This window comes from Pelecanus crispus, chromosome 9, assembly GCF_030463565.1.
Source record: "Pelecanus crispus isolate bPelCri1 chromosome 9, bPelCri1.pri, whole genome shotgun sequence".
NCBI classification, from domain to species: domain Eukaryota; kingdom Metazoa; phylum Chordata; class Aves; order Pelecaniformes; family Pelecanidae; genus Pelecanus; species Pelecanus crispus.
In genome coordinates this window covers 36,557,948-36,580,836 of record NC_134651.1, presented here as the reverse complement: position 1 = coordinate 36,580,836, position 22,889 = coordinate 36,557,948, and positions in this window count along the sequence as shown.

The window sequence follows — 22,889 nt, the reverse complement described above, 5'->3', positions numbered from 1 at the left end:
TTTTGATAAGTCTTTATCAAGGACAGTGGTAATTGCAGGATCCAAAGTTAGTCTTGCTGGTATCACTGCTTACTTCTTTATATGCAGGATCACAACAACAAAAGTCATGGAGACTATACCTAAACTGCTGTGCTTTGCCTACCGAGTGTCCTACTGGCTGGTCCATGGAGGTGCCTGGCCACTAGGAAACAGGAGTGCATGGTTTTGGTGGAAAGTAGGCCACCTAAGGCCGCCTAAGGCATCAAAGTGATCCCAGATGGGCTATAAAACAAGTGTGTTATTACTGTGTATAAATGAATAGGAAGTGAGTGGCTTTGGAAAATTTATTTTCTGTGGCTTAAGCCTTCAATCGACCCATCATTCACTTGACAGCTGGCAGAAGAGGAAGAAAAATCCACTCTTTTGTGACAGATCGAAGACTTTATGACAAAAAGGAGGCCAAATTCTGCTCTTTGCTACGCAGAGACAAATAGTGTACAAACAACCCTTGTGTCCATTTGATCACCTAGATCTCATACCCATGTAAATGCGAACAAAACATGTGGCTGCTGAACTCCCTAAGGCTGTCTCTGTTAGCTTTATATCACCATTCAGATTGCCCTGCTTTGCCATTCTGTCCCCTATTCCTTTTCTCAGCAGAATGGTTAGCTGCCTCTCGAACTAATTCACTTTATTTGCTTCAGTGATTGTACCTGGCATCCTCTCCCGTATCTTCACTCGGCTTTCCTTTAATTCTCTCTTCTCTCTGACTTTTTCAGAATATGTTCTCCATGGTATTAAGGATGGATTTACTTTTGAGCAGGGAAAACTACAAAGTCACAAAAATCCTTTACAGTTCTAATTAGACTTGAGTAATGTATGTAGACAAAGACAGCCTTACCTATACCAATAAATGGAGGATCTGGGAATCTGACTGCCTTTTGTTTTATTACTCAGTGGAGAACTACAAAACTACTCTATTTAATTATGACCAGGGACAACGTAAGCAACAAGCAACCTGCATGGCACAGTGCTGTGGGCAAGTTGAGCATAAACAGAGGATTTGGGGATCAGCCAGTCCTCATGGCTTATTGTGACTCAGGGTTTTTTTCTTTGACTTCAGACAAGCCACTTAAATTTCTCTGCTTCTGCTTCTTCGCATGTGACGGGCAAGAAAAATGCATATGTGTCTTGTGTGGTAAAAGGTACAAAGTGTTTTAAATGCTGGCAAGTTTTATTAGAAATCTTGTTACTGGTGTCTAGATACAACGACAAAGGATGTAAGAGAAATAGGAGGAGGTAGTAGAGACCCCTCAGGTGGTCTCAGACAAAAGGACCTTTTTCTTTCCCAAAGAATTCCCATGAGAGCTCATGCAAGGCATTTTATTCTCTGCCTCAGTTTCCCATCCCTCAAATGGGGACTACAGGCAATACTGCTTCTTCATTGTGTCCCTTTTTTCTTCTGTTTTCCATGGCCTGTCTTCCTTTTTTTGGCGTATGTAGACCAAGACTAATGCCTTGATTGAACCCTGAAGCTTTGAAAATTAAATGCCCTGCCATCCAGTAAGTTGTTTTCTCCACCGATAAACAACTTCATCTGGTAATGCAAGAAAGTAGACAAGAATGTATCTGAAAGGAAGGGTGTTAATAGGTTAAAATGAATCCTCCCACCTTTCCAGAAGTGAATGCACATTTATCTGAATTGCTTGATTGGAGTTGGTTATGTAAATGAATTGTTAATATCTACACACGCTTTATTCTGTTACAATGAAGTCACAAATCAAATTAGGACAAAGATTTCTCTTTAATTTCTGTGCTTTTCTTCTCCTTTTTTTCAATTACTGCACTTTACATATTTTTTCATCTCGATCTGACAGCTTATTAACAGGCTTGAAACCCACAAATTAGCATTTTTTAAAGCCCACAATGAGAAGAAATGCAAACAGTCCATCAATATATATATTTCCTCCCTATTTCTATGATCTAGTGACAGATATTTAAACCTTAGCCTCAAGCATCTCCCCAGTCAACTTTTGGGCAAATCCACCTCCTTTCTATACAAAATTGAGAGCTAACAAAGTCACACACGGGGGGCAAACTCATTACCACGGCTGGATTCTGTCAGCTTAAAGCAGATGCAGACATTTAAATAGATGGAGGAAAGGACTGGTGAGCATGGCTCCTGTGGACACCACAGGAAACGAATATTCCCCTCTCCTGACCTGCCTGTATACAAAAAGTTAAAGAAAATATTAAGAAAAAAAGGCTTGTGTTTGCAGCAGATATTACCCATGCTTTCCAAAGACCAAAGCAATCCAAGAGAGTTCAAATGGGGAGATGTTGTGTGAGTGACTTCAATGCACCCTATGGAATGGATAACAACTTGAGGAATAATTTAGATTTAGAAGGCATGCTGAGAAATACAATTTTCATTGCAGCAAATCTGGGGGGGAAAGAAATCAGTGTGATGCTGTTTGTTCCCTAACTCAGAAAGGCTTTCACAGGGGATAGTATCAACTGCCTGTGCAGTGATCTTGTACGCTTCTGAAACGAGAACCTGCTCTCTTTATGGAAGGGGATGTCGCAGTCAGACAAGGGACCTCAGCAGATTAGATTGGACTTCTTCCCAACTCTAAGGTTTTTTTATTCATTGCTGATAAATTCTTCTTCCACCACAGCAGACCCCACTTTTTCCCCTATTCTCTTACTATCCCCATGGGCATTTTCATTTGGATTTCTGTGGAATACATTTTGGAAATCCAGCTGATTCTTTAGTCAGGTGAAATCAAGTATTCAATAGAACTTGAGAAATAACTGGAATAAGAAAACTCAAGGTAGATTATTTGTGACCATGTCATAAAGTTTGTCTGAAATGATGTTTGCATATTTCCATGGTAAATGAGAATTTTTTGGTGCAAAAAGTATTTTACTGAGAACTGCCTGAACTACTACCTATTTGTAATTGTCTCTCAAATGTCACTCCAAGTGAGACCCACCTAGCTGTATCTCTGATATCACTTCTGCATGTTTCTTTGTAGAGCATAAAGGACATAGATCCTGTGTCTTTTAGTGTGTCTTCATGGGACAACTGGATCTTACCAATAATGCAAAGTTATGAACAAATTAATACATGACCGTGCCTCCAGTGAAGGACTCTCAGCACTGATAAGTCCCTGTGCGTGTGCATGGCCAGAAGGCCAATGCCTGTGCATGAGCAGCACAGCACACATCTTGTAATGTTTCTTTGTTGTCTTTTTTTGCATGAGCTTTGGGGTAACGATTGGTTCCTCCACAAAAAACAACACAGGGGAAAAAGGACATCTCCCTCTTTCAGCAGTGACTTTTTTACTTCACTTACTGACTTGCTCCCTTAAAATCTGCACTCATGTCTACTTTGTGGGTGAAAGAAAACAAGTCTGTCCTCATGACTACCTTTGCACAGTATTTACTTTGTATGCATGGGCAGGATTTTTTAGGATTACAGAATTGGTTTTGTTCCCTGTGTCCAGTTTAGAGAGGCAGTTTGGGTTGTGGTGAGAGAAATCTTTGGAGAGCACTCCTGTATTTGGCTCACCTTGTTGTTTTGTACTGCTGCAAGAACCTGGAACAATTGGCACAATTAGACACGCAGTACTGTTTCAGTAGCAATACCTAGTCACAATGGAGCAATTAAGACAATTACTGTACGTTTTATGTAACAGGACAAATGGATCTCACTCTTAAAGTCTTTGAAAATCTCCTATAAAAGCTGTAATAATGCATTTTTATATTAATCTTCCTAATCCTGTCAAACTACCCAAGTATTTCTATGAAGAGGTTGACAGGAGATCTCAATACTAAGAGGTATACCAGCAACCACTTTCTAGAGTTGCTTTTTTAACCATTTGCTTATGTCAGGTGTTGCAAATCACTTTGGTTTAGTGGATGAAGGGTGGGATAAGGGAGTAGAGTAATTTTGGAAAGCCTCTCTTGATCTCTGACTTGGAAAATGTTCCCTGACTTGTGCACACTGCCAAACCTATTGAATCCAGTAAAAATGTGACAGTTTCTCCTGAGCCACAAAACTAAAAGGAGGGGACTCTGGCCAGGAGTGAACTGGAGAGGACTGTGGTCAGGAGTAAACTAGTGGGGTTTCATGGTACAGAATTCACGAAGCCAAGGAGCAGTCCCAGCTACCGCCTCTCCCTGCAGCCCCTTGCATGATCACCTCCTGAGCCAGCCTCTGCCTCTTATCACAGATGCAACCCCCCACATCTGCAATCCAGATACTTTGGAGACCTGAACTGAGACTGAACTCTGGGAAATGGGCCAAATATATATATATTTAAAAAAAGTAAAAATAAAACTAAACGTAAATTGAAAAAATATTTTGTAAAATAAAGGTACAGGTAGCACAGTTGCATTATCATGGAGAAAGGAGGAGAGAAATAAAAGAGAACTGTGTTTCTGTTTACCTATGCTTAGATCAGATCCAAGAGACTTCTCTGATTCTCCATTATCCAGCTGGCAAGCCATTTGCAATAACTAGTTAATCATGTGCCTATGTCTCCTGCTCTTAGGCGAAGCCCATATTCTTAGACTGCCATCAGGGGAGAGGGTGCTGATTTGGATATACAAGTTTTGTGGGCTTTTTGTTTGTTTGTTTGGGTGCTTTGTTTTGTTTTGTTTTGTTTTGTTTTGTTTTGTTTTGTTTTTAAATCCTGCCTGATATTCTGTTCCACCAGCAGTCTCTCCCCACATGGATATCTTTGATTCCCAGCATAACTTCAAATTAGTTTTAACCCTCCACCTGCCAGACTACTGACTGCTTCAAAGCTTTAGTAACGCCTTAACAAGTTGTTAAAGTATTGTAAGATAACATACTCTTTTCTGCCTGGCATGGCAATGCTGAAATCTCAGTGTGAAGCCTTTTTCACATAGCCAACCTTGCATTTCATAGCAACCAAAAATTGACAATCACATTTATACAATAATATACATCACACTGATACAAGTAGCTCATTAATAGCTCTTAATTGAGACTAGACGCAATGGCTAAGCAACCACTTTGAGAAGATAATGGGTGTGAGGTGAGTGACCCCTGCTCAGTCTTTGAGGGATTTCATAGTACCTGGATTTTCAGAACAGCCTAGGGAAATTAGACACAAAATAGCTGTTGTATTTCACTGAAAATGGGATACCTAGTCTGGCTTAGAAAAAATAAAATTCTCAACTTTAATCTTCCTATATTTTAGGTCTTGCTCTAAAGCCAAGGTTAATGCTTCTTTTCCTAACTTAGACGTTCATGGATCCCTTAAGGTCTGTGAATTATGTAGATGCTAATTTAGCTGGGGCTAGTTGAGTAAAGTACTGTCTGAAAGCCCAGGACATGTACAAGCAAAGACTGTGCCTTCTACATTATCTTGAAAGTACCAGGCAAAAGAAAAGCTTTGGAACCCAGCCCCTCTCTATGGCAGAGCCCAAAGTTAAAGAGAATGTCCCTCTATTTTAGAAGACATCTTTGTGGAAAATGCTGTCCTGATCCTCACCTGTACTGATTTATGCTCATCTGCAAGACATGAGGATCTGTTTCCCTATGCCTAAATATTTTAGAGACTTAAAAGAAGCAGTCAGAGAATGAAAATAGAGGGGAGAAGTTATGCCCTTTTTCCTGTGAAAATTTTTGAAGGGATGTTTTCTCAACAAAACACCAAAGTTTATGCTAAGGGATGGCATGAAATTGTTTCTAAAGAAATGCAAAGGAGGGTGAGAGTGCAGTGCTGAGGGGGAGTGCAGACCCTGCCGGTGTGAGAGGAGTCTTGAAAATCACCAAGGGGAAGTGCTGCTCCTGAAATAAATTAGGAGTGAGTTGACTTGTTGGAAGGTGGAGGCATTAGGGTTACCTCTCTTTGAACTAGTCATGCAAGGAGACCACCATACCAGCTGGTGTTGGGAAGAGCTGGGGCAGGAAAGGCAACTTGGCAGCCTGATGTCCCCAGCATGTTGATCTTCTCCAGCAGGACAGCAGCAGTACCCCAGCAACTGACAGCCACCCATCTACCCATGAACATTTAATTAAGGTAAAAACTCTGTACTCCAAATGGAGCCATTTGGCAATACAGTCGCAGCATGGGTCTCTGAATAGCAGGCGATGTGCAATCCAGGTGATGAGTCAGCCAGGACACCATAGGGGTTGAGAAGTTGGGGTTGGTGATTCAGTGTTAACAAATCTCTCCCTGTCAGGAGTAGGTTGTAAGACCCAGACCAACCTTTGGCATACACCAAAAATACGTTTATGCAGCTTAATTTAAGTAACACACTGTGGGAGGGCTGGTGATCTCAGCTCCTCATTCTGATAGCAGAATATGTTTACAAAAATTAAGGTTATCGATTGCAGTGATTCTTTTAAATCAGCCTATTAATGCTCGTTTTATGTAACAGGACAAATAGATCACAGTGTAAAGTCTTTGAAAATCCCCTGTGAAAGCTGTAATAATGCTTTAATGTATTAATCCCCTTAATCCTGTCAGACTCCCAAAGAATTTCTGTAAAGGCTGACAGGAAATCTCAATACTAACAGCAGAACCAGCAGCAGACACTTTTCAAAAGGTGGTTTTTAACTATTTGTCAGTCTTCTGGCTTTAAAATACTCCTCAGTTGAGGGTGAAGAGAACTGCAGTTTGTGAAGCACAGGAAAAGATTTTAAGAGGTTTTATGGGTTGGATTGTCCTTTCATTTACATCATGTTAAATCAAAACTACTGCTGGATGTTGACATGAGGGTGAAGATCAGAATTTTACACCCTCCTTTTTGCTGCACTTCATGTGCTTCCACTTTGCTCTTATCATCTTTCTTTGGTCTTTGCCAAGCACTTGTATACTCCAGTGCCTTCCTGTGTAGGATGGTGATATATACCTTTGTCTTCTGGGCTCTAATTGCATTGCATGCTCCTGTGGGTTCGACATGCTCTGCAAGCAGGCTGTGGATGCTGGTTCTTGGGGTTGTAGGATATAAATGCTCTGCCAGAATGCTCATGTATCTCTTTGCTCAAGTGCTTGAATATAGAGAATAACTTTGAAACAAGAAAAGTCAGATAGTGCCATGTTAGCAACATAATGGCAGTGCTTCTCTGAAAGGTGGCACCTCCAATTTCAGGCATGTTCTTAGCAGTCTATAATTTAGATGGAGCTGAAGCATTTAGCCTGTAGGACTTTGTTTTTCTTCCTTCACCTTTTCTTTAACTAGTAAAGAAAATGACGTTCTATGTAAAATGTAATAACCAATAATGAATCCTTTAAAATGCAACATTATCTTTTCAGCACACATTTCCCCTGCACCTCTCCTAATTATTCGATTAAATATGTGCCTTAGTGGGTTTAGTGTTTACTGGAGTGATCAGGATGAATTAATTTTCCTTGTAGTGTACAGAAGATAGTGTGTTTGGGGATCCTGTGCAGTTACTTGCCTTTGTGATACAGGAGGAAAAAACCAAAACACTGACAGCTATAATGGACCAGCACAGCCCATGTATTAAGTCCAAGTCTGCTTTTGATTTAATTGACAGCAGTGCAAATGGTTAGTAATTTCAGCAAATCAGCAGACTTGCACTGAACATAAAATCATAAACTACATGCTCCTCCCTGCTATCTCTAGCACAACTGGTATCTCAACATCTTCCTGTCCAGGTAGTTTAGAAACAGATTTTTCCATTCAGGGTAAAACCAGGGGAAAATGAAGTCCTCTCTCAGCATTCACATGCTGAGGAAAAAGCCCTTCCCCCTGACTGCAGCTTTCCTGATGGAGCAGTGGTGAAGGAAGAGAAGGTAACTTCCCAGTCTGGCGTTGCAGACGGAAAAAATGGGCAAACTTTGTACTCACAAATTGGAATGCACTGATCCTTGGTCCTCAATCAGTGCATTGCTGTTCTCTCCTTTCACGTATCTGTGTCTTCTTTGGTCTGGACTTCTCACTTGGACACAAAACTCTTGATGTGCTTCAGCTGGGAACGCCCATGAAGAACAATGGAAAACTGCCAAGAAATGTAATTACAGTGTGCTGGGGGAAATATAGTCCACCCACTGAGCATACCCCACACGGGAGAAAGAAAACACAATGAAGGCAGTGTAGAAATTCCTGTGAAGTACTGTAGCATCATTTATTAATCTCTGGTTTGGTGTACATGATGTGCAAAAGTGTACACTTTAGAGGTTTTCATGTAAAGATCAATGTTTTCCCTGGGTAGGTGGAATAATTATTTTCTGACAAGCTTAAACTCTGAGTCACCACCAAAACACATAGCTGCAATCCTGGAAGGTAGCTCACGCGACAGCATCTCCAGCAGGAGGGCTCTCCGGTTGCTCCAGCAGAGCCTGGGTGCGGTGCACGGCTGCCCACTTTCCCCAGCAGATATAATGCCTTAGCCTGACTCATGCATTTTCCACTTTATCCTGTGCATTGATAGTTTACTTGAGCTACTTTTGCAAGAATAGCATTCAATATTTTCTTGCTTAATGCCTTGGCAACAGCATTTTTAATTTTTTTTTTTTTTTAAAACTAGTACAAGATGCTGTGCCAAGAAAAATCTAATGCTCATCCAGAAAAGGATTAACTAGATATCATAGCAATATCCGTCAGTTTACCCACAGAAGAATGGAAATAGTTTCCTTTTGTGTAACACAGTTTAGAGAGTATTTCACCTTAACTTTTATGTTGAGACTGTTTGTAGTCCAGAGATAAGTCTTTGCAAGAAAATCGATAATAATTCATGCATGCACAACTCACATCAGCTTCCACAGGACATTAGGTTTTGTATTAACATAACTGAAAATTGGAAAGTTCCTTTTTCAATAGAGTAGAGATAACTACTGTTAAGTGTTTTTTCACATGTGTGTGTGAGTTTCCGTATGAGGAGGTAGACTATAAAATATAGCTTTGTAGGTACATTGTTTCATACAAGCTTTGCATTGCAAGTGTTTCTAAAAGATAGCATCAGAAATTCATGACACATTAGACTAGCTTCATTAGAGACACACAGAGATGTAGGTTTCATCTAGAGAATTGTAAATGACCAATTTGTCATTTCTTTACCTGTTGATCAAATAAGGATGAGAAATAAGGGAATTCGTAGGTCTGGGACTGAAAGGGAAGGAATGTCTCTTTGGTACCATAAAATGTCTCTCTAATTAGTAGGGGAATGTCAACAGAACATAGAACCTCACGAACGGGAATTCAAGGCAGAGTAAATATCATATAAAACATAGGCAGTCTTGGCCTAGGGATTACAGATTCCCCTAACTGTTTTAAATGGTACCTCTACTCTGTAACTGATGCTTGTGTTCACTGTCCTACCAAAGAATGAAATAAATTATATTTGTGGTTAAAAGGATAAAAGATAAAATATGGAGTCTTTCACTGTTTTGTGATGGGTTTAAAATCTGGGCTGGGTTTGCAATGATCTGTGACAGGTCAGTTCTGTAGCTCAGGTTTATTATGCTGAAAATCTGCACTGCAAGGCATATTCCAACATAAAAGAAAAGCACTGCTACAGCTAGAATTGAAACCAAAGAAAAATAAGCTTTCTATCAGTAAATGTTCATGCTTTCCTACTGTAAGATATAAAAATGAATAAACCAATCCATCAAAGTTCCCTTTAAGGTACAGAGGCAAGTGTAGCTACTGGTCCCAATTTTGTGCTCCTTGCCTCTGAGGACTGCTGAGATTTGAGGAGTTGAAGTGGCAATCCTCTGGTCAGACTCAGCCCATGGAGCAGGTTCACCACAGCCCTTTCTGTCATACCTGCCTGCCACGCTGTGTGAGATGATGGGGTTTATATCATGTCAGTCCTTAGGAGAGCTTGAGCTGATGCTCAGAGCTTGCATTCAGCTCACAATGCTGGGGAAAAAAAAAAGTATATATTCTCTGGTGATGCCCAGGGTTGCATGCAGACACCTTGTGATGCTTGTGTATGTGCGTGGGCAAATAACAGCACTGCCACTCTCCATCATATAAGCTAAATATGCGCCATGCTTCCTCATACTGGTGGGGGGTCTCATACCTGCTAACTTCCTCCCTCCCCAGATAATGCCACTCTTGGCTCTACCTGATAATTCCTGGTAAACTTGTGGGAAGCTCATTGGTATTTCTGTTTGGAAAAGTAGTCGATGGCTGGTTGAATGTGAGCCAGTCTTAGGGGCCTGTACTTGTCTTCATTCCCAGACATGAGAGCATGGGTGTTTAATTTCTTTGGAGAGGGTTTTAACCTACTGCTAGGTAGGTATTGGATGAGGTTTATCTATTTTATCAAATAATGAAAAATCAGAACACTCTGGAATATGTTGTTGACCCGACTGGCACAACTTATTGCTCTCTGAGCTCTTCTTATTGATGGAAAATCTAAATCAGAAAAGCTGTTGTCTTGCTTGGCATGAACTGACTCATTTGTCATCATTCTCACCAGGGAAACCAGCAACCGAACTGGCTGTCAGGACTGAACTCTTACGAGCAGCCTCTCTAAACTGGGATTGTGGAACATGTGGGGGAAACCTCTTAGTAATATTGCCTCTCGTGTTCAGTTGATTGCCAGGCTATGACTTTTCAGAAGTGGCTCATGATAGACCCTATCTCACACTTCATGTTTGTAGTTGGAGACATATTGGAAATGTCTGATTTGAGGTACCTAAAACTCTGAAATTTAGGTTCTTAATGGAGATATACCAAATCCTCCATGAAAAAACATATTCCATATCCTTTATTCCTTTTGAAAATCCTGGCTATGGATTTTCAGTCTGACATAGATTCACAAGCCCCACAGTTACTCAACTGAAAATGAAAGAAAACTCTGCTCAGGAAATCATATGAACCTTGAATGGAAAAATATTTATGTTATAGAGATGATCAGTTCTGTGGTATATTTACCCTATTTTATAGAAACATGCATGTGGGGATATATATTTACTTCAGTAATTATATGCTCCATAGTGCCCTGAGAAGAAAAAACATGCCAAGGATAATTCAAATAAATATTAAGGCCTTGACATAACTAGTATTGCAGTGATGTAGTTTTCTAAGTGCAACAATTTTCCCAGCTCTTTGGTATGCCGTGAAAGAATAATGAATGCAAATGCTGTTGATAGTCATTAAAATTCTGCAAATGAAAAATGACTCACCCCTTTGTTAATTCTAGCCCATTGCATAGAGAAACTGTGAATCCCTTTGTCAGTGACACTGTTAGCATTGGAAAATGAGAAGAAGATTCTTGAGTAGCTTTCCTGTTCCTGCAAAATTTTGTCCTTGTGTGGTAGCAAGTTTTCTGACTGCCAAAATGATGAAAGCCATTTAACCACCTTAGACGTGTGAAATGGCTCCAAAAATAGCAGTTGCGTATGACAGTGAGACTGGGACGTGGTATGAAAGGGTCAGTGATGGTGCTGATCATTATGATTAAGAAAGGAATATCACCTATGTTCATGAGGGAATTCGGGGCTCCATTGTGCTGACTTCTAAATAAAATGTCTCTGGAGAGCTTGTAATATAAATAGGAAAGACTGGTGAGAACTATTTTAGGGACAGAGAATTGAAAAAGTGAAGGATTATTGTTAATCTTGAAGCACATTGAAGCCCTGCTTGCAGACCAGGACCTCTTTGTGCTGGATGCTCTATCAACAGTGAATATCTGTCAGATGTGGGGGCCATTGTGTCATCCTTGTGGGAGTCCGCAAGGTCCATTGGAGGGAAGGGAAAATGGGACATTTGGGAAACTAGCTTTGGCATTTCTCTTGGAGCAATGTGTCTTTACTGCTTGTAGGATGTTTCTCGGTAGCTGTGGTGGTATATGGAGACCAGAAATGGGAGGCCAAGTTGGCTGAAAACAGCAGCAGGAATTATTTGTCTTTGACAGAGCTTAAGTCCTTCATTTTCATTTAATTGGATAACGTGAGCTACTACCTTGCCATTTGCTAATTTGTTGCACTGGAATATGATTAGAAGATGTTTTGAGACTGGATGATGAGGAATTTTAATAAGACATTTCTGAGGTGGGGCTGTTCTGACACCAAGGATTTTGTTACAGTATTTTAAGCTCATTGTGACTCTAATGATGTTACAAATGTGGAAGTGAGATAAATATAAATGAATTGCTATTGAACCAATCCAACAAGAAACTTTTAAAGTGTTGTGGGACATATGTAAATGAATATGTAAATTAAATGGTTTGGGTTATAAAAGGACATGTCTGAGGAATGGCTCTTTGGAGATTCTTTACATCAACATCAAGGATGCTGATCATTTGGAGCTTTTACATATGTTAATCATCTTGTTCTTCCAGGCCAAAGAGGCTATGAATATAAAAGTGCTAACAGCCTATTACCAAGTTGTTTGCAAGAGTCCTCATAATAGAAATGTTAACTGTATAACTTAATTTCTACTTAAATAAACCTGCAGCTTCCTGTAATAACTGGACTGTGATTGGTTGGAATCAGATCTATCTAAAATAACCAGTGTAATTTGGCCACCTTATCTTATTTCAGTTCAGTCTGACAGTCAACAAAAGGATTGAAATGGAAACAAGTTGGTTTAGGGGTGACAGATAGGAAGTAGCTAAGGGATGGTAACAGAGGAAAGCATGAAGGGGTCAGAGTGGTGGGTAGGGAAAATGACGTTTGCAACAGCATTTTGAATTAACATGAGTTGCCCATACTATAGCTTTCCAAGCCAAAAGAAAAGCATCAGTCAGGATACAATATGATGAGATTAGCTGAGGTTGGAGAATGACTGTGGACTAGCTAAGTGTAGAATGAAAATTTGTAAGGTTTTCTACCAATAGGTGATGATTCAAAACTCTCAGTCTTTTCCTTAGGGAAAAGACCATTTCTTCTCATTCTTGACGTAAGGCTCAAAAAAAGCCCTATGATGACTATGCAGCTCAGTTGCCCTTTGCAGCAGCTCTTCTCACAGCTGCTGGTATGTTGCTGAGCTCTTCCTGCATTTGGCTGGCTGCAGGCAGGTGCCAATATATTTCTTTGTGAATCCCGGGTCACGTTTGTCTTTGGGAACTTTCAGCAATGCCCCAGCACGTCTCTCACATGCAAAACTGTAGTCTCCACATACCGTGTCTCGTACAAACATTGGTATGTTTTATCTGGTGCCCTGTGCAGGGATGCTGCCTGGCTATTGCAATCACCATGGCCAGTGCTCATGGTGTCCCAGACTGCCACATGTGCTGTTGTGTGGGGAAGGCTTTTGTGGCCTTGGTGCACATTTCTGGGACCCCTTGGTCACAGATGCCTGCGACTGCAGGAGAGGCTATTTAGCGAAGTCTAGCCCTACTGTCCTGATGTTTCCTTATACACCAGCTGTGACGGGTCCCAACGGAAGAATACCTCTCTGTGACTAGCTTTTGGTCTTGAACTCCTTGCTCACAACAAATAAAGACCAGCAGCAGTGATGCTGCAGGACTATGGGGAATACAGACTTGCTTTTTGCAGTTCTAGTTCCCAAGGTTGAGTGATTTTTATTCTTATCACTATTTATTTTTGCACCCTACTGAAGAGGATCGCTCTTAGACCTGTTGGTCATGAGTGGTAGGAAGAGAAACTCAAGTTTTTCCCACTTGGAAATCACTGAGGCAAAGAGTGATGCTACTGATATTTCCATACGAACTAATTTTTTTAGTCTTTTGAGGTGCACTGCTCCCCCGAGCTTGGCTTTTTGAAGTAATAACATCTAATCTAATTTCTGATGTATTTAACTGAAATCTAATTTCCATTTTTGTGTCCTGTAAAGAACAACTGGCTCTGGGGACCCCTGATAAAGCTGTGGGAGGGACCTTCTGCTTCCATATGCAAGGAACTAATCAATCTGCTGCCAGGAGTTTACACTAATATCTGTGGTGATTGCAGCTCACGTATAATGAAGACAAATCCTGTTCTGGCTAAAGATCAATAATTCAAGGGGGGAAAGGGGGAGCCAGGAATGGGGAATGGAGACTGCAGGAGCATCTGCCAATGAAATGCTTTTTGAAAACAACGAGCTTTAAAAACACAGTGTAGGACAATTACTGAGAATTACTGAACGTCCTATGGGTATGAAGAAGACCCCGTGAATACAAAATATCCTCTCCCATCCCTTCCAAAATCCAATTCATTTTAGGAGCTCCTAGGAGAGGTATTTAGAGCCTATTAGAATGGCAGAAAGCCAGCTGTTAATCAGCATGCTAATTCTGGGATGACATCATATGGACCAGTAGTGCTACCTGCATACGTTAAGGGTGAGGGAGCTGAGCTGGCAGCCTTGGCCTGATTTCCTCAGCTTGCAGCACCACAAAGCTCTGGCATCTTCTGGGGTCTAGCAAGCATCCAGGGAGGATGGAGCAAGCCTGGGATGCAGATGTAGAAGTTTTGTGGTTCTATTGTAGCATTAACCCTTCTTGATGAGATGGGAAAAGTGATGTGTTTGCTCACTGTTAGTGCAGGCAATAGGATGAAGACAGAGAGGTGAGCAGGCCCATGAGACAGCTTGACAGCTATTTTGGACATGCTGGTGGGCCTGCCGTGCCAGTTAAGCAATGCATCAGACAAGACATGGACACCTGGGGGTGGACTGCGACATCTTTTGCCTCCTGCGGGGCGAGGATCCTGGCTCCCACAGCATCATCCAGGCACCATACCACTTCATTACACTTGCCGTGGGTCTTAATATTTTACCATACATGTCTCATATTTTAAAATATTTATTGGACATGGGCTTAGGCTGTTGTCACAACATCTTAAATCAGATCAGAGAGGTAATGTTAACAAGTGTGACAAGGCAGAGATTGGCCTATTCGGGCTGTTATTTTTCCTCCTCTTTAGAGCGTGAAAGGGTTAAAAAGCTGCCTGATACTTTCCTTTTGCTGAGATAAAAGAATTAAGGGCATATTGATTTCAGCCCCCCCCCCCCCCCCCTTTTTTTTTTTGAGCGCTATGAGCTCTGTTTTTCACTTGCCCGGCAAAAGTGATTATTCAACATAAATATAGAGTTTACAGTGTTTACAAGTTAGCTGATATAGCAAGTCTCCTTGTCATGTATTCCTAGAATATAGGTTAGGGTCGATGTTGCCAACCTTGAGCATTCAGAACTCGCAAGTGAAATGCTTCTAGAAATCACAAGATTGACTCCAAACTGACAAGTTTTTTTTTACTGAAGAAAGGAAAAGGTCCAGAAGTTTGTTGCCATATCTTTTCAGAGTCTGGAAGGGGTCACATGGTCACAATTTTAAAATATTTCTCCTCAGTGAAAAGGGAGAGACACTCACATTGTCTTCCTATGTTTTTTGAGTCTTATCATGTGGCTCTGGAAGCTGGAGTTTTAAGATTAAAAACTCCCAAACAGTGTGAGACAGCAGCACTGAGAGCTGATGTCATTGCATCAACTCAGCTACGTCTTGATTTTCTTTGGGTATCAAAAATAAAGGGGTAGGAAAGTTCTGCCTCCCCCTCAGGAATATTTTAGTATGAACTAAAATATTCTGTGCAGTCAACTGAAAATACAAATAAATATAGAGCATTCATGCTGTTTATACCCTTAAAGCTGAAGGTAGGAGTAAAATGACGTGTGTCTTTGTGTAAGAAGGGTACGACAAGCCTGTAAGATAGGCTCCCCAGAAACACAACCATCAGCCCTGGCAGAGTCAGGGTAGAAGAGAGGCAGAAAGAGAGGCTTGAAAGCTGGACATGCCAGCAAACACACTGACTCTCTCCCTGCCTGTACAAGAGAGGAATTTAGTAGTGCTTCACCTCTAGGGACTTTAGTGGAAATAAAGGCTTGTCAAGGCATGATACAGCTTTGCTGGATGTATTCTTTGCTGTATCTCCACAGAGGCACCGTTGGAGGCATCCAGGAGCCTGAACTGTGGGTCTTCTGGGCACATTGATCCCTGAGCAGCCAACTGGTCCAGCAAGGATTTCATGCCTTGCTCTCTATCAAGGAGGAAATGTAATTTCTTTTGGGTTGGTATTAGGGCGGCATGGGTGGTTTGGAAGAAACAGAAAAGAGACTGTGGAACTTGCTCACATCTCAAACTCCCTTCAGAACATTTCTGGTGTGTTTTCCAGCTATGCGTAAGCTGAGATCATTTTTATTAGAGATTAAGCCAGGCTAACAAGTTTCATATCTTGATCTCCTCAGTCTCTCTGCTCTTCTGCTGTGACTGCCCTTGGGGGATCATTCTCTGATGATATCTCCCAGACCCTCTTGGATCAGTGTTCAGGGCCTGACACAGCCACACATCTCCTCTACAGCACTGCCCCTCAGCCACCACCAGCTGAGAAAGCACCTTCCTTAGAAAGCTGCAGGGCAAAGAAGACAGAATGTCAGCTCTCCCCATCACAGCATGGTCCCACAGCAGAAAGGGCTGGTGCCTGAGTGGAAAATAGCCTTCTGCCCTTCCTCCTAGCTGAGGTCAGACTGAGCATGCTGGCGAGCATCTCTGGGAAACAATCTTACCCTGTCCCTGCTGTAATAATTTGTAGCTGAAAAGAACATCACGTTCCCAGGATTGACAATCCAGGAGCTTTAGTCACTGCTAAATTCACTTTAATAATAATCCTAAATGAATCAGGTGGGAAACATTTCACAAGCTTAAAACACCAAAGAACCTGCAGAATTCTCTTAAAGGGAAACCCATGAAGGTGAGCATTGCCAATTTATTCTGAAGGGGCACTGGGAAAAAGACAGCAGCAATTTTATAACATTGCAAAGCTGTGGCTTTGTAGTGGAGGGAAACATTATAACGTTCATAAGCAAGGTCCTGTTCATCTTCTTTTTCTCCACTTTAATACTGCAATCTTTTTTACCAATTGAAGGAAGAACTAGAGGCCAGCATCCCATCTGCCTCTGCTGAATGTTAAGCTGATGTATGCAAAATGGGAGCTAGCTGGAAACCCAGTGGACTTGCATGGGATACAGAGACACAGCAAAGGCACATATGCTGCAGCTCCAACTATGTCATTTTACTGCTATATGTAAAACACCATCTGTGGTGCAGAGACCTCTGCTATGATGGAGTTGCACATTCAACCCAGAAAATTGTCAACTGAAGTGCTATAAAGTTCTCTATAAGTGTCTTCATCATTCATTGCTTGAGAAAAGCACCTAATATCATGGAACGTTGTAGCAAGAACTAATGTAGATGTAGTAAGCCAAAACCAACACTGGTGTAAATGGCTGCAGCTTGACTGCCTTTAGTAGTAGAAGTGGGTCCAAGCTCCATGGATCTCACAGATGAAAAGGGGTGTAACTCCACTAAATTTAGTGGTGCCTCAGTGCAACACCATTCAAAAACACAGTGAGGGGTCTGGCATGTGTTTTCCACATGATTTAATTTGGGCCAATCTTTTGCTTAAAGACAAATTTTATGGAAAACAGGAGGCCAGGGGTGCCAGCCTTGTATCCTCCCCTAGCAGGGCTGTGTAATTCCGCAAGTTCATGTGGAGTTAGTCCCTTAAACTTCACTCTCACGTCTTTCTCAAGACAACAGCAGCTTGAAGGCGTAAGCTGTCTCCCACAACAGGGACCGGCAACTCCAAAGACATTAACAAACTACTACTGTGAAAGTTTGGCTTGCAAGGAGAAAGGTAAATAGCTGTGCTTTCCTGAGATGTGCGATACCACTTATGGCCACGAAGTGACTGATGCAATGGCAGTGAGCTTAGGAGGTGCTTAGGTACAAAATGGATACCACACACACTGCTGCAGCTCCACGGTCAGACCTGGTGTACAAAGATGAAATCAATGCTGCTTTTTGCTCGTCAGACGCAAAGAGCTCATTAGAATTATTTTCTGATGGAGCAAGAAGGAAAGGAAAAAAAAAAATTCCATTCCCTTCAGGTCCCTGTAACAGTGGCTGAAAAATACCAGCTTCTACCATTGAATGCCTTGCGTGTGCAATGCTGGACTCCCCCCGCTACGCGGCTCTCCCCTTTCCCAAGGCCTGGCAGCTGGGAGCTGGCAGTGAGGTGCTGTGCCATTGCCAGCAGGAGGGCTCATGCCAAGTAAGTGGCTCATTAGTGGTTGCAGCAGTGGGGAGCTTGCTGTTTAGTTGCTTTGCTCTTGCCTGTAGATTGGGCTTGCTGTTGAGCTCGGCGCTCGTAAAAGCAGCGGGAAGTTTTGAGACGTTTGCCTCTCACCAGCAGGCAGCGGCTCATTCATCATAGCAGTGGAGAGCTCTTGGGCAGTGGTGCAACCACAGCCAGGGGAAAAAAAAGGCCAGGGAAAGCAGGGAGCTGGCAGGCAGCTTGCACCTATGTTGGGAGCGCAACAGTAGAGCAGAGAAAAGGAGGGGGAAGATGCTCTTTTTCCTCCCAGTAGTTGCACCTGTGTTTACTGAGTTTCATCACTACAATTGGTAGAGGAAAAGACAGAGATACCAGCACAGGGTTCAGAGGGAATATGAATACTGGGGCTTGGCCTTTGTTTATAGGGACATTTGAAATGTGTGCTATGTAGTATGATTTACTGCTGGAAGGATCTAGAAAGACCAAGGTAACTTGGGCTTGGGCGCAACCTCTAACCATTAAAGATCTACAGGAGGAGTGGGTGTGTATTAGATCTTGTAAAAATCACACAGGTACTTTTGGTGGAGGAAGCTTGAGGTACAAAACTAGAAGAGCTTAAAAGAGGGAAGAGTTCCATAAATGCAGGACTGGGGACACAGGAGAGGGAGATGAAGGACAGTGCAGACAGAACTCCTCATGGTGACAGGGTCTGTTCACAGCTGAGTTACACTGTGGTTGCTCAATGCCTGTTAAGGTACTCGTTGCTCTTCCTGCCTCAGTTCTGGACCAATTCCTGTGCTGCACCTCTGTACCTGTAGCTCCGTCCCCACCCAGGGCTGTACTCAAATTAAGCAAGAGGAGTATATTCACTGAGGTGAATAGAGGCGCTGCAGATTAAAGATAAGCTTTTCTGGAAAAGTGCACAACTTCTTTGCCTCACTTCCTCTCTGAAATGCACAGATTTTGACCTTTGCTGGGAAAGCTGCTGCCACTTCATCATTATTAAAATGCATAGGCAAACGACCCTGAGTTTGCAGCCTCTTCCATTTTCTCCACTGTGGGTTTCCTATCTTCTGTCTCCTCATTCGTATCACAGTCTCCAAAGGACATGGACTGTCCTCTTTCTCTTCTCTCAGTAGCACGGAGTGAAACATCAGAGCCCAGTCTATAATCAAATTGTAATAATCTTCCCTAACTGTAACTAGAATCCATTTGTTCCTGTAGAAGCCACGGCACTGCGAGGCCTGGGGGCTAGCAGGGTGAAAAATACTCCATCGTGCTAGCTTGCCAAGCCCAGGGAATAGACTCCAGCATGCACAAATTCACACTCTCATTTATTACGGAGTATTAAGGTAGCAACCAGAGATGCTGTTCCTGATCAGAGTACACAAAATGTTCACAGTTCCTCCCACCAAAAAATTTTCAATGAATGTATGTTTAAAAGGGAAGAATTGTTCCTATGTTTAACACAGGAGGAATTGAAGTCTTGAATACTGTAAAGGAAGTTGGCTGCAGAATCATGGGTTAAACTCACTTCTTCAAGCTCCAGCACAGTGACTTTTCTACAACACTCCCTTTCCCAAGCATGTGATAGGAGGACAGGTATGAGACAAAATATGCCTTTCTTATTCTTTTCCATTGCATTTTTGTGTTGCCTGCCACAATGGTCATTGGGGAAGAAAGGCCAGTTTGTGCAGTGAATATACCCAGAAGGTATCTTAGGCTGAAATCAAAATGTTTTTGTCTTTCTGCACTGGAATACAGAATAACTCAAACTTCTTCCCTGTTTCTTGCTAGTAGAGCCATGTGCTGCCATTTGAACTGGAAATGTAACATGGTTACAACGTGGAAACCCTCCTGCCATCTGCTCCTCCTTGACTCAGTGCAAACCACAGCAGGGTTAACTCAGATCATAAAACATGAAACTACTCCCGATGGGCAACTTGGCACAGGGGCTGGACCCATTCCTTGATCACTGGCTTAATTTATGTGATCAAGCAATTTTTTTCCCCATTTTGCAAACCATTTATAGCTTGCATCCTCATTCTCACAAGCTTTAACCTGAAGCTAAAATTTAGCATAAATTAATGCAGCAAATGCTAGTGTATAGTCCTTTACCCAGTGCTGGGGGAATACACAGCAGCCTGCTTTCTCCTCAGTGTAGGACAGGGGTCAGTTAAGTATTACCCAGCTTTTATTTTGATCCCTTGCATAAAGGCACTTTTACAAGGTTTGAGGGCAGTGTTTTTGTGACTGCCACAGTAATATTCAACACTTTATGAACATTTCAATTTGAGCAATGGAAAGCACAACTTGTGCATGCAGTCTAAGAGGGAGACATATGCCAGTCCTGGTTTGTGCTTGCCTTGTGCTTGTTGACAACTCATTGGTCACTGCTCTAGGTAAATGCCATGCATGGAAACGTAGCAGATTAAAGGTGCCTTTAATGCTCTTATGACATGTACCTAGAAAAGTCATGAAAGATAGATAGGTAGAGTCCCTTGACACCATCTCTAATTCGTGTGTTTGTGACTGTAATCCTTAGCTTGATGGTGTTTTAATTGACAGAATGTAAATTCCTTTTTGTGGTAATCCTTCTGGCGCATGGGGATGTGGACAGATGCTCTCAGTTCACAGACAGCGAGTGGGAATAGACAGCAGTGGCTGGCACTGTGGTTGTATTTACACAAATATTTCCTGATTTTTTTTTTTTTTGGTGTGCTTCACCTTGCGCTATCCCAATGAAGTTTGCCAACATTATGCCTGTCTCTCTTTCCAGAATTGCTGCAACCAAGCTGTAACTTTTTTTTTTTTTTCCCCCTGGGTCTTTTGAGGTACTCCCAGTGAGGCTCTTGAATCTGGTAAACACAGGAAAAAAAGCTGAATGTATTTGTGAAAAAAGGAAGAAGCCATATCTGACTTTTCACTGAAGAATGAACTCTCTTTTCCAGCAGCTTTTAGCTGAGGAAAATGATTCCCTGCATTTCTTTTCCATTGGGATGAGAATACCTGCCCCTACAGCTTTACACTGTGAGAGGATGCTCAGTTAAGAAAGGGACAGGAAATAGAGAGCCCTGCAGCTGTAAAGAGGAAGGCATTAACAACCAGACTCCCTCCAACTTCCCTCCAGCTCTGTGTACAGAGATATCCTCTGGTAATTTAGATTCAGCTTAACTTGGTGCCCCACCAGTGCTTTCAATGTTTGCAGAACCAGTGGAGATCTTATAAGGGAAGGAGTTCTCAGGAGATGTGTGTGGAGCTTAGCATACCAGCCCTTGCTGTGCTCCTGGACCAGCTGAACCAGCAACTGGAGACATACTTAAAAATGGAATAAACTTTAATAAACCATTTAAAAAAAAATTAGGCAGGCTTTTCAAGGCTGCAGGAAGAGCAGCGTTCAGACTATTTTTAAATTTACTGTAATTTGCAGTAGTTTGGTCTACCCAGCTTGTATAACACCATTTCCTTCTAAAACCAGTTTTTCCTTTTTGGACATACCCATAATAACTGAAATCCTGACCATTTTAGTTACTTGTCATACCAAAAGGTGCCCCACTGAGTACAGTCAGAGTTTTGGTGCAGAGGGAAATGAATAACATCTGGGAAAGAATTTCATCTAATGATATAGGAGTTAATGGGTTTTTATCTAAATGTCTTAGTGTTTACCAGTTTGGGGATATGAACAGTATTTCTAAGATGTTCAGACAGTTAAACTGTGGTATTTCCACCTCACCTGTTCTGCCCAGTCTCTTTTTTTTTTTTTCTCCCAGCCAGACACTGCCCTCCTTCCTCACACTGGGGAAGCCAGAGCAAAACCAGGCAAACTCCAGAACAATTGGTTTCTTCCCAGCACTGCTGTTCCTGTTTTTTCCCAGATAGTTGCAATATCTGTGACACCGCACCAAAAAATGGGGGCTCGGGAGGAGTCGGCAGTGAGGGGCAGAGGAGCTGCTTGCTGAGGACACGCTGCGGTGCTGTGTGCTGGCTGCAGCCTCTGCTCTGACCTCCCAGAGCTCTCATGCTCAGTGATAGAGAAGGACAACTACAACTTGCATGTCCTTTCTCTTTATTTCTGCTTGATTTACTTGCCCTAGATTTAAAACTTTGACTACTTCTCAAGTTGCTGCTGAAAAACAAGTTCCATATGTATTACCCTTCATCTGCATTAGACACAGAATAAAAAAGAAACTTTCCTGTCCTAAGCTGTGTCATCTGAATTAACTTGCAGAGTGCCTGACTGGAAATGCAGGGTTTGTGCAGGTCCCTTCTCTTTCTCTCTGAAACAGCATTTTAACTCTCTGAGATGCTGCTGGGTACCAATGAAGACAGGACACCAGTGTCATCACACCTCTTTTCAGGGATCTGTGGGAGCAAATCAACTGAAAATCCTCTTTCAGTATGTTGTGAAAGACAGACCTGAACTTCCAAGCATGAAACTGAAGAGTGAAAGTCAAACAAGCTCCAGTGAGGATTTATTTCCTCTAATACAATCACTCAGGGATCAGAGGGTTTGTCCATTATTTCTTTAGCTGCTTTCAGCCAAGTTCTACACCTTTCTTCATCTTTAAATATTTCATTGCTGTGTGCATCCCAGTATCCTTCATGCTTCTGGGCTGAAGTACCGTTCTGGAACCTGCACCGAGTCCCCAGGTGTGCCCTCTCTAATTTCCTTGGGGTAGTATTTTCTCACGGGAGATGGCAGGTGATGTTTGTACTTTCTAGTCCTCTGCAGCCTCTTGCAGCTGGAGCTGTGTCTACCTGTGCTTGCTGGATTAGTGAATATGGAAAATGGCACATTGACCTCAGAGGGATCAAGGAGTGCAGCGGGAGAAATGCAGTGGATTGATGGAGTAGAGTACCTATGAGCACCTCTGATGGGCGGGCTCTACCTGACTTAAGACA